The 10328-nt window shown below is 48.2% G+C and overlaps 21 pseudogenes; all 21 read right to left on the bottom strand.

Moving 5' to 3' along the window:
* Nucleotides 1-518: 518 nt before the first annotated feature.
* On the bottom strand, nt 519-637 carry LOC138660098 (5S ribosomal RNA; annotated as a pseudogene).
* A 76-nt stretch (nt 638-713) lies between these two features.
* Nucleotides 714-832, bottom strand: LOC138659216 (5S ribosomal RNA; annotated as a pseudogene).
* Nucleotides 833-908: 76 nt separating this feature from the next.
* Nucleotides 909-1027, bottom strand: LOC138660086 (5S ribosomal RNA; annotated as a pseudogene).
* A 271-nt stretch (nt 1028-1298) lies between these two features.
* Nucleotides 1299-1417, bottom strand: LOC138659274 (5S ribosomal RNA; annotated as a pseudogene).
* A 1056-nt stretch (nt 1418-2473) lies between these two features.
* On the bottom strand, nt 2474-2592 carry LOC138659744 (5S ribosomal RNA; annotated as a pseudogene).
* Nucleotides 2593-2668: 76 nt separating this feature from the next.
* Nucleotides 2669-2787, bottom strand: LOC138660073 (5S ribosomal RNA; annotated as a pseudogene).
* A 76-nt stretch (nt 2788-2863) lies between these two features.
* LOC138660061 (5S ribosomal RNA) lies at nt 2864-2982 on the bottom strand (annotated as a pseudogene).
* A 76-nt stretch (nt 2983-3058) lies between these two features.
* LOC138660050 (5S ribosomal RNA) lies at nt 3059-3177 on the bottom strand (annotated as a pseudogene).
* Nucleotides 3178-3448: 271 nt separating this feature from the next.
* LOC138659273 (5S ribosomal RNA) lies at nt 3449-3567 on the bottom strand (annotated as a pseudogene).
* A 1251-nt stretch (nt 3568-4818) lies between these two features.
* On the bottom strand, nt 4819-4937 carry LOC138659698 (5S ribosomal RNA; annotated as a pseudogene).
* A 76-nt stretch (nt 4938-5013) lies between these two features.
* On the bottom strand, nt 5014-5132 carry LOC138660038 (5S ribosomal RNA; annotated as a pseudogene).
* Nucleotides 5133-5208: 76 nt separating this feature from the next.
* LOC138660027 (5S ribosomal RNA) lies at nt 5209-5327 on the bottom strand (annotated as a pseudogene).
* A 76-nt stretch (nt 5328-5403) lies between these two features.
* Nucleotides 5404-5522, bottom strand: LOC138660014 (5S ribosomal RNA; annotated as a pseudogene).
* Nucleotides 5523-5793: 271 nt separating this feature from the next.
* LOC138659272 (5S ribosomal RNA) lies at nt 5794-5912 on the bottom strand (annotated as a pseudogene).
* Nucleotides 5913-7163: 1251 nt separating this feature from the next.
* On the bottom strand, nt 7164-7282 carry LOC138660002 (5S ribosomal RNA; annotated as a pseudogene).
* A 76-nt stretch (nt 7283-7358) lies between these two features.
* Nucleotides 7359-7477, bottom strand: LOC138659992 (5S ribosomal RNA; annotated as a pseudogene).
* A 271-nt stretch (nt 7478-7748) lies between these two features.
* On the bottom strand, nt 7749-7867 carry LOC138659685 (5S ribosomal RNA; annotated as a pseudogene).
* A 661-nt stretch (nt 7868-8528) lies between these two features.
* Nucleotides 8529-8647, bottom strand: LOC138658824 (5S ribosomal RNA; annotated as a pseudogene).
* Nucleotides 8648-9508: 861 nt separating this feature from the next.
* LOC138659991 (5S ribosomal RNA) lies at nt 9509-9627 on the bottom strand (annotated as a pseudogene).
* Nucleotides 9628-9703: 76 nt separating this feature from the next.
* LOC138659990 (5S ribosomal RNA) lies at nt 9704-9822 on the bottom strand (annotated as a pseudogene).
* Nucleotides 9823-10093: 271 nt separating this feature from the next.
* LOC138659684 (5S ribosomal RNA) lies at nt 10094-10212 on the bottom strand (annotated as a pseudogene).
* Between the last annotated feature and the right edge of the window lie 116 nt (nt 10213-10328).

Genomic DNA, 10328 nt, shown 5'->3' with positions numbered 1-10328 from the left:
CACCATTTGCGATCTGACGAGGGCAGGCCCATTCAGCATAAAGAAGTAATTGACAGATAGGCCTGTAGCACAAATTTGGGTCTTTTCAAGCGGCAAAAAATTGTACGGGTAAGCTTTGATAAAAACAAAAAGGACGTCAACGGTACCAGGGATTCGCAGCCAGTCTCCCTTGCTGGTACTTGCCCAGCCTCAAGCTGCTTTGCAATCTGACGAGGACAGGCACATTCAGCTTAGAGTGACCATTGACAGATAGTTAGCACCAGTGCGGGTCTTTTCAAGCGGAAAAAAATCGTAAGGGTAAGCTGTGATAAAAACAAAAAGCACGTTAACGGTACCAGGGATTCCCAGCCAGTCTCCCATGCTGGTACTTGCCCAGCCTCAAGCTGCTTTGCATTTGCGATCTGACGAGGGCAGGCACATTCAGCTTAGAGTGACCGTTGACAGATAGTTAGCACCAATGCGGATCTTTTCAAGCGGAAAAAAATCGTAAGGGTAAGCTTTGATAAAAACCAAAAGCACGTCAACGGTACCAGGGATTCCCAGCCAGTCTCCCATGCTGGTACTTGCCCAGCCTCAAGCTGCTTTGCATTTGCGATCTGACGAGGGCAGGCACATTCAGCTTAGAGTGACCGTTGACAGATAGTTAGCACCAGTGCGGGTCTTTTCAAGCGGAAAAAAATCGTAAGGGTAAGCTTTGATAAAAACAAAAAGCACGTCAACGGTACCAGGGACTCCCAGCCAGTCTCCCATGCTGGTACTTGCCCAGCCTCAAGCTGCTTTGCATTTGCGATCTGACGAGGGCAGGCACATTCAGCTTAGAGTGACCGTTGACAGATAGTTAGCACCAGTGCGGGTCTTTTCAAGCGGAAAAAAATCGTAAGGGTAAGCTTTGATAAAAACAAAAAGCACGTCAACGGTACCAGGGATTCCCAGCCAGTCTCCCATGCTGGTACTTGCCCAGCCTCAAGCTGCTTTGCATTTGCGATCTGACGAGGGCAGGCACATTCAGCTTAGAGTGACCGTTGACAGATAGTTAGCACCAGTGCGGGTCTTTTCAAGCGGAAAAAAATCGTAAGGGTAAGCTTTGATAAAAACAAAAAGCACGTCAACGGTACCAGGGATTCCCAGCCAGTCTCCCATGATGGTACTTGCCCAGCCTCAAGCTGCTTTGCATTTGCGGTCTGACGAGGGCAGGCACATTCAGCTTAGAGTGACCATTGACAGATAGTTAGCACCAGTGCGGGTCTTTTCAAGCGGAAAAAAATCGTAAGGGTAAGCTTTGATAAAAACAAAAAGCACGTCAACGGTACCAGGGATTCCCAGCCAGTCTCCCATGCTGGTACTTGCCCAGCCTCAAGCTGCTTTGCATTTGCGATCTGACGAGGGCAGGCACATTCAGCTTAGAGTGACCATTGACAGATCGTTAGCACCAGTGCGGGTCTTTTCAAGCAGAAAAAAATCGTAAGGGTAAGCTTTGATAATAACAGAAAGCACGTCAGCGGTACCAGGGATTCCCAGCCAGTCTCCCATGCTGGTACTTGCCCAGCCTCAAGCTGCTTAGCATTTGCAATCTGACGAGAGCAGGCACATTCAGCTTAGAGTGGCCATTGACAGATAGTGAGCAACTCTGCGGGCCTTTTCAAGAGGAATAGAATCGTAAGGGTAAGCTTTGATGAAAAAAAAAGAAACGTCAATGGCACCAGGGATTCCCAGCCAGTCTCCCATGCTGGTACTTGCCCAGCCTCAAGCTGCTTTGCATTTGCGATCTGATGAGGGCAGGCACATTCAGCTTAGAGTGGCCATTGACAGACAGTTAGCACCTGTGCGGGTCTTTTCAAGCGGAAAAAATCGTAAGTGTAAGCTTTGATAAAAACAAAACAATGTGGGAACCGTGCCAGGGATTCCCTGCCAGTCTACCAAGCTGATACTTGCCCAGCCTCAAGCTACTTTGCATTTGTGATCTGACGAAGGCAGGAACATTGAGCTTAGTGCGGCCATTGATGGATTGTTAGCAACCCCGCAAGTTTTTTCAAGAGGAAGAGAATCATAATACAAAGCTTTGATGAAAACTAAAAAGCATGTCAACGGTACCAGGAATTCCCAGCCAGTCTCCCATGCTGGTACTTGCCCAGCCTCAAGTAGCTCAGCATTTGCGATCTGACGAGGGCAGGCCCATTCAGCATAAAGAAGTAATTGACAGATAGGTCTGTAGCACAAATTTGGGTCTTTTCAAGCGGCAAAAAATTGTAAGGGTAAGCTTTGATAAAAACAAAAAGCACGTCAACGGTACCAGGGATTCCCAGCCAGTCTCCCTTGCTGGTACTTGCCCAGCCTCAAGATGCTTTGCATTTGCGATCTGACGAGGACAGGCACATTCAGCTTAGAGTGACCGTTGACAGATAGTTAACACCAGTGCGGGTCTTTTCAAGCGGAAAAAAATCGTAAGGGTAAGCTTTGATAAAAACAAAAAGCACGTCAACGGTACCAGGGATTCCCAGCCAGTCTCCCATGCTGGTACTTGCCCAGCCTCAAGCTGCTTTGCATTTGCGATCTGACGAGAGCAGGCACATTCAGCTTAGAGTGACCGTTGACAGATAGTTAGCACCAGTGCGGGTCTTTTCAAGCGGAAAAAAATCGTAAGGGTAAGCTTTGATAAAAACAAAAAGCACGTCAACGGTACCAGGGATTCCCAGCCAGTCTCCCATGCTGGTACTTGCCCAGCCTCAAGCTGCTTTGCATTTGCGATCTGACGAGGGCAGGCACATTCAGCTTAGAGTGACCGTTGACAGATAGTTAGCACCAGTGCGGGTCTTTTCAAGCGGAAAAAAATCGTAAGGGTAAGCTTTGATAAAAACAAAAAGCACGTCAACGGTACCAGGGATTCCCAGCCAGTCTCCCATGCTGGTACTTGCCCAGCCTCAAGCTGCTTTGCATTTGCGATCTGACGAGGGCAGGCACATTCAGCTTAGAGTGACCGTTGACAGATAGTTAGCACCAGTGCGGGTCTTTTCAAGCGGAAAAAAATCGTAAGGGTAAGCTTTGATAAAAACAAAAAGCACGTCAACGGTACCAGGGATTCCCAGCCAGTCTCCCATGCTGGTACTTGCCCAGCCTCAAGCTGCTTTGCATTTGCGATCTGACGAGGGCAGGCACATTCAGCTTAGAGTGACCGTTGACAGATAGTCAGCACCAGTGCGGGTCTTTTCAAGCGGAAAAAAATCGTAAGGGTAAGCTTTGATAAAAACAAAAAGCACGTCAACGGTACCAGGGACTCCCAGCCAGACTCCCATGCTGGTACTTGCCCAGCCTCAAGCTGCTTTGCATTTGCGATCTGACGAGGGCAGGCACATTCAGCTTAAAGTGAACATTGACAGATAGTTAGCACCAGTGCGGGTCTTTTCAAGCGGAAAAAAATCGTAAGGGTAAGCTTTGATAAAAACAAAAAGCACGTCAACGGTACCAGGGATTCCCAGCCAGTCTCCCATGCTGGTACTTGCCCAGCCTCAAGCTGCTTTGCATTTGCGATCTGACGAGGGCAGGCACATTCAGCTTAGAGTGACCATTGACAGATCGTTAGCACCAGTGCGTGTCTTTTCAAGCGGAAAAAAATCGTAAGGGTAAGCTTTGATAAAAACACAAAGCACATCAGCGGTACCAGGGATTCCCAGCCAGTCTCCCATGCTGGTACTTGCCCAGCCTCAAGCTGCTTAGCATTTACGATCTGACGAGAGCAGGCACATTCAGCTTAGAGTGGCCATTGACAGATAGTGAGCAACTCTGCGGGCCTTTTCAAGAGGAATAGAATCGTAAGGGTAAGCTTTAATGAAAAAAAAAGAAACGTCAATGGCACCAGGGATTCCCAGCCAGTCTTCCATGCTGGTACTTGCCCAGCCTCAAGCTGCTTTGCATTTGCGATCTGACGAGGGCAGGCACATTCAGCTTAGAGTGGCCATTGACAGACAGTTAGCACCTGTGCGGGTCTTTTCAAGCGGAAAAAATCGTAAGTGTAAGCTTTGATAAAAACAAAACAATGTGGGAACCGTGCCAGGGATTCCCTGCCAGTCTACCAAGCTGATACTTGCCCAGCCTCAAGCTACTTTGCATTTGTGATCTGACGAAGGCAGGAACATTGAGCTTAGTGCGGCCATTGATGGATTGTTAGCAACCCCGCAAGTTTTTTCAAGAGGAAGAGAATCGTAATACAAAGCTTTGATGAAAACTAAAAAGCATGTCAACGGTACCAGGAATTCCCAGCCAGTCTCCCATGCTGGTACTTGCTCAGCCTCAAGTAGCTCAGCATTTGCGATCTGACGAGGGCAGGCCCATTCAGCATGAAGAAGTAATTGACAGATAGGTCTGTAGCACAAATTTGGGTCTTTTCAAGCGGCAAAAAATTGTAAGGGTAAGCTTTGATAAAAACAAAAAGCACGTCAACGGTACCAGGGATTCCCAGCCAGTCTCCCTTGCTGGTACTTGCCCAGCCTCAAGCTGCTTTGCATTTGCGATCTGACGAGGACAGGCACATTCAGCTTAGAGTGACCATTGACAGATAGTTAGCACCAGTGCGGGTCTTTTCAAGCGGAAAAAAATCGTAAGGGTAAGCTTTGATAAAAACAAAAAGCACGTTAACGCTACCAGGGATTCCCAGCCAGTCTCCCATGCTGGTACTTGCCCAGCCTCAAGCTGCTTTGCATTTGCGATCTGACGAGGGCAGGCACATTCAGCTTAGAGTGACCGTTGACAGATAGTTAGCACCAGTGCGGGTCTTTTCAAGCGGAAAAAAATCGTAAGGGAAAGCTTTGATAAAAACAAAAAGCAAGTCAACGGTACCAGGGATTCCCAGCCAGTCTCCCATGCTGGTACTTGCCCAGCCTCAAGCTGCTTTGCATTTGCGATCTGACGAGGGCAGGCACATTCAGCTTAGAGTGACCGTTGACAGATAGTTAGCACCAGTGCGGGTCTTTTCAAGCGGAAAAAAATCGTAAGGGTAAGCTTTGATAAAAACAAAAAGCACGTCAACGGTACCAGGGATTCCCAGCCAGTCTCCCATGCTGGTACTTGCCCAGCCTCAAGCTGCTTTGCATTTGCGATCTGACGAGGGCAGGCACATTCAGCTTAGAGTGACCGTTGACAGATAGTTAGCACCAGTGCGGGTCTTTTCAAGCGGAAAAAAATCGTAAGGGTAAGCTTTGATAAAAACAAAAAGCACGTCAACGGTACCAGGGATTCCCAGCCAGTCTCCCATGCTGGTACTTGCCCAGCCTCAAGCTGCTTTGCATTTGCGATCTGACGAGGGCAGGCACATTCAGCTTAGAGTGACCGTTGACAGATAGTTAGCACCAGTGCGGGTCTTTTCAAGCGGAAAAAAATCGTAAGGGTAAGCTTTGATAAAAACAAAAAGCACGTCAACGGTACCAGGGATTCCCAGCCAGTCTCCCATGCTGGTACTTGCCCAGCCTCAAGCTGCTTTGCATTTGCGATCTGACGAGGGCAGGCACATTCAGCTTAGAGTGACCGTTGACAGATAGTTAGCACCTGTGCGGGTCTTTTCAAGCGGAAAAAAATCGTAAGGGTAAGCTTTGATAAAAACAAAAAGCACGTCAACGGTACCAGGGATTCCCAGCCAGTCTCCCATGCTGGTAATTGCCCAGCCTCAAGCTGCTTTGCATTTGCGATCTGACGAGGGCAGGCACATACAGCTTAGAGTGACCATTGACAGATAGTTAGCACCAGTGCGGGTCTTTTCAAGCGGAAAAAAATCGTAAGGGTAAGCTTTGATAAAAACAAAAAGCACGTCAACGGTACCAGGGATTCCCAGCCAGTCTCCCATGCTGGTACTTGCCCAGCCTCAAGCTGCTTTGCATTTGCGATCTGACGAGGGCAGGCACATTCAGCTTAGAGTGACCATTGACAGATCGTTAGCACCAGTGCGGGTCTTTTCAAGCGGAAAAAAATCGTAAGGGTAAGCTTTGATAAAAACAAAATGCACGTCAGCGGTACCAGGGATTCCAGGCCAGTCTCCCATGCTGGTACTTGCCCAGCCTCAAGCTACTTAGCATTTGCGATCTGACGAGAGCAGGCACATTCAGCTTAGAGTGGCCATTGACAGATAGTGAGCAACTCTGCGGGCCTTTTCAAGAGGAATAGAATCATAAGGGTAAGCTTTGATGAAAAAAAAAGAAACGTCAATGGCACCAGGGATTCCCAGCCAGTCTCCCATGCTGGAACTTGCCCAGCCTCAAGCTGCTTTGCATTTGCGATCTGACGAGGGCAGGCACATTCAGCTTAGAGTGGCCATTGACAGACAGTTAGCACCTGTGCGGGTCTTTTCAAGCGGAAAAAATCGTAAGTGTAAGCTTTGATAAAAACAAAACAATGTGGGAACCGTGCCAGGGATTCCCTGCCAGTCTACCAAGCTGATACTTGCCCAGCCTCAAGCTACTTTGCATTTGTGATCTGACGAAGGCAGGAACATTGAGCTTAGTGCGGCTATTGATGGATTGTTAGCAACCCCGCAAGTTTTTTCAAGAGGAAGAGAATCGTAATACAAAGCTTTGATGAAAACTAAAAAGTATGTCAACGGTACCAGGAATTTCCAGCCAGTCTCCCATGCTGGTACTTGCCCAGCCTCAAGTAGCTCAGCATTTGCGATCTGACGAGGGCAGGCCCATTCAGCATAAAGAAGTAATTGACAGATAGGTCTGTAGCACAAATTTGGGTCTTTTCAAGCGGCAAAAAATTGTAAGGGTAAGCTTTGATAAAAACAAAAAGCACGTCAACGGTACCAGGGATTCCCAGCCAGTCTCCCTTGCTGGTACTTGCCCAGCCTCAAGCTGCTTTGTATTTGCGACCTGACGAGGACAGGCACATTCAGCTTAGAGTGACCATTGACAGATAGTTAGCACCAGTGCGGGTCTTTTCAAGCGGCAAAAAATCGTAAGGGTAAGCTTTGATAAAAACAAAAAGCACGTTAACGGTACCAGGGATTCCCAGCCAGTCTCCCATGCTGGTACTTGCCCAGCCTCAAGCTGCTTTGCATTTGCGATCTGACGAGGGCAGGCACATTCAGCTTAGAGTGACCGTTGACAGATAGTTAGCACCAGTGCGGGTCTTTTCAAGCGGAAAAAAATCGTAAGGGTAAGCTTTGATAAAAACAAAAAGCACGTCAACGGTACCAGGGATTCCCAGCCAGTCTCCCATGCTGGTACTTGCCCAGCCTCAAGCTGCTTTGCATTTGCGATCTGACGAGGGCAGGCACATTCAGCTTAGAGTGACCGTTGACAGATAGTTAGCACCAGTGCGGGTCTTTTCAAGCGGAAAAAAATCGTAAGGGTAAGCTTTGATAAAAACAAAAAGCACGTCAACGGTACCAGGGATTCCCAGCCAGTCTCCCATGCTGGTACTTGCCCAGCCTCAAGCTGCTTTGCATTTGCGATCTGACGAGGGCAGGCACATTCAGCTTAGAGTGACCGTTGACAGATAGTTAGCACCAGTGCGGGTCTTTTCAAGCGGAAAAAAATCGTAAGGGTAAGCTTTGATAAAAACAAAAAGCACGTCAACGGTACCAGGGATTCCCAGCCAGTCTCCCATGCTGGTACTTGCCCAGCCTCAAGCTGCTTTGCATTTGCGATCTGACGAGGGCAGAAACATTCAGCTTAGAGTGACCATTGACAGATAGTTAGCACCAGTGCGGGTCTTTTCAAGCGGAAAAAAATCGTAAGGGTAAGCTTTGATAAAAACAAAAAGCACGTCAGCGGTACCAGGGATTCCCAGCCAGTCTCCCATGCTGGTACTTGCCCAGCCTCAAGCTGCTTAGCATTTGCGATCTGATGAGAGCAGGTACATTCAGCTTAGAGTGGCCATTGACAGATAGTGAGCAACTCTGCGGGCCTTTTCAAGAGGAATAGAATCGTAAGGGTAAGCTTTGATGAAAAAAAAAGAAACGTCAATGGCACCAGGGATTCCCAGCCAGTCTCCCATGCTGGTAATTGCCCAGCCTCAAGCTGCTTTGCATTTGCGATCTGACGAGGGCAGGCACATACAGCTTAGAGTGACCATTGACAGATAGTTAGCACCAGTGCGGGTCTTTTCAAGCGGAAAAAAATCGTAAGGGTAAGCTTTGATAAAAACAAAAAGCACGTCAACGGTACAAGGGATTCCCAGCCAGTCTCCCATGCTGGTACTTGCCCAGCCTCAAGCTGCTTTGCATTTGCGATCTGACGAGGGCAGGCACATTCAGCTTAGAGTGACCATTGACAGATCGTTAGCACCAGTGCGGGTCTTTTCAAGCGGAAAAAAATCGTAAGGGTAAGCTTTGATAAAAACAAAATGCACGTCAGCGGTACCAGGGATTCCAGGCCAGTCTCCCATGCTGGTACTTGCCCAGCCTCAAGCTACTTAGCATTTGCGATCTGACGAGAGCAGGCACATTCAGCTTAGAGTGGCCATTGACAGATAGTGAGCAACTCTGCGGGCCTTTTCAAGAGGAATAGAATCATAAGGGTAAGCTTTGATGAAAAAAAAAGAAACGTCAATGGCACCAGGGATTCCCAGCCAGTCTCCCATGCTGGTACTTGCCCAGCCTCAAGCTGCTTTGCATTTGCGATCTGACGAGGGCAGGCACATTCAGCTTAGAGTGGCCATTGACAGACAGTTAGCACCTGTGCGGGTCTTTTCAAGCGGAAAAAATCGTAAGTGTAAGCTTTGATAAAAACAAAACAATGTGGGAACCGTGCCAGGGATTCCCTGCCAGTCTACCAAGCTGATACTTGCCCAGCCTCAAGCTACTTTGCATTTGTGATCTGACGAAGGCAGGAACATTGAGCTTAGTGCGGCTATTGATGGATTGTTAGCAACCCCGCAAGTTTTTTCAAGAGGAAGAGAATCGTAATACAAAGCTTTGATGAAAACTAAAAAGTATGTCAACGGTACCAGGAATTTCCAGCCAGTCTCCCATGCTGGTACTTGCCCAGCCTCAAGTAGCTCAGCATTTGCGATCTGACGAGGGCAGGCCCATTCAGCATAAAGAAGTAATTGACAGATAGGTCTGTAGCACAAATTTGGGTCTTTTCAAGCGGCAAAAAATTGTAAGGGTAAGCTTTGATAAAAACAAAAAGCACGTCAACGGTACCAGGGATTCCCAGCCAGTCTCCCTTGCTGGTACTTGCCCAGCCTCAAGCTGCTTTGTATTTGCGACCTGACGAGGACAGGCACATTCAGCTTAGAGTGACCATTGACAGATAGTTAGCACCAGTGCGGGTCTTTTCAAGCGGCAAAAAATCGTAAGGGTAAGCTTTGATAAAAACAAAAAGCACGTTAACGGTACCAGGGATTCCCAGCCAGTCTCCCATGCTGGTACTTGCCCAGCCTCAAGCTGCTTTGCATTTGCGATCTGACGAGGGCAGGCACATTCAGCTTAGAGTGACCGTTGACAGATAGTTAGCACCAGTGCGGGTCTTTTCAAGCGGAAAAAAATCGTAAGGGTAAGCTTTGATAAAAACAAAAAGCACGTCAACGGTACCAGGGATTCCCAGCCAGTCTCCCATGCTGGTACTTGCCCAGCCTCAAGCTGCTTTGCATTTGCGATCTGACGAGGGCAGGCACATTCAGCTTAGAGTGACCGTTGACAGATAGTTAGCACCAGTGCGGGTCTTTTCAAGCGGAAAAAAATCGTAAGGGTAAGCTTTGATAAAAACAAAAAGCACGTCAACGGTACCAGGGATTCCCAGCCAGTCTCCCATGCTGGTACTTGCCCAGCCTCAAGCTGCTTTGCATTTGCGATCTGACGAGGGCAGGCACATTCAGCTTAGAGTGACCGTTGACAGATAGTTAGCACCAGTGCGGGTCTTTTCAAGCGGAAAAAAATCGTAAGGGTAAGCTTTGATAAAAACAAAAAGCACGTCAACGGTACCAGGGATTCCCAGCCAGTCTCCCATGCTGGTACTTGCCCAGCCTCAAGCTGCTTTGCATTTGCGATCTGACGAGGGCAGAAACATTCAGCTTAGAGTGACCATTGACAGATAGTTAGCACCAGTGCGGGTCTTTTCAAGCGGAAAAAAATCGTAAGGGTAAGCTTTGATAAAAACAAAAAGCACGTCAGCGGTACCAGGGATTCCCAGCCAGTCTCCCATGCTGGTACTTGCCCAGCCTCAAGCTGCTTAGCATTTGCGATCTGATGAGAGCAGGTACATTCAGCTTAGAGTGGCCATTGACAGATAGTGAGCAACTCTGCGGGCCTTTTCAAGAGGAATAGAATCGTAAGGGTAAGCTTTGATGAAAAAAAAAGAAACGTCAATGGCACCAGGGATTCCCAGCCAGTCTCCCATGCT

Source organism: Ranitomeya imitator, chromosome 1 (assembly GCF_032444005.1).
Source record: "Ranitomeya imitator isolate aRanImi1 chromosome 1, aRanImi1.pri, whole genome shotgun sequence".
NCBI classification, from domain to species: domain Eukaryota; kingdom Metazoa; phylum Chordata; class Amphibia; order Anura; family Dendrobatidae; genus Ranitomeya; species Ranitomeya imitator.
The sequence above is the reverse complement of the archived record's forward strand: the minus strand, read 5'-3'. Positions and strand labels throughout refer to the sequence as shown.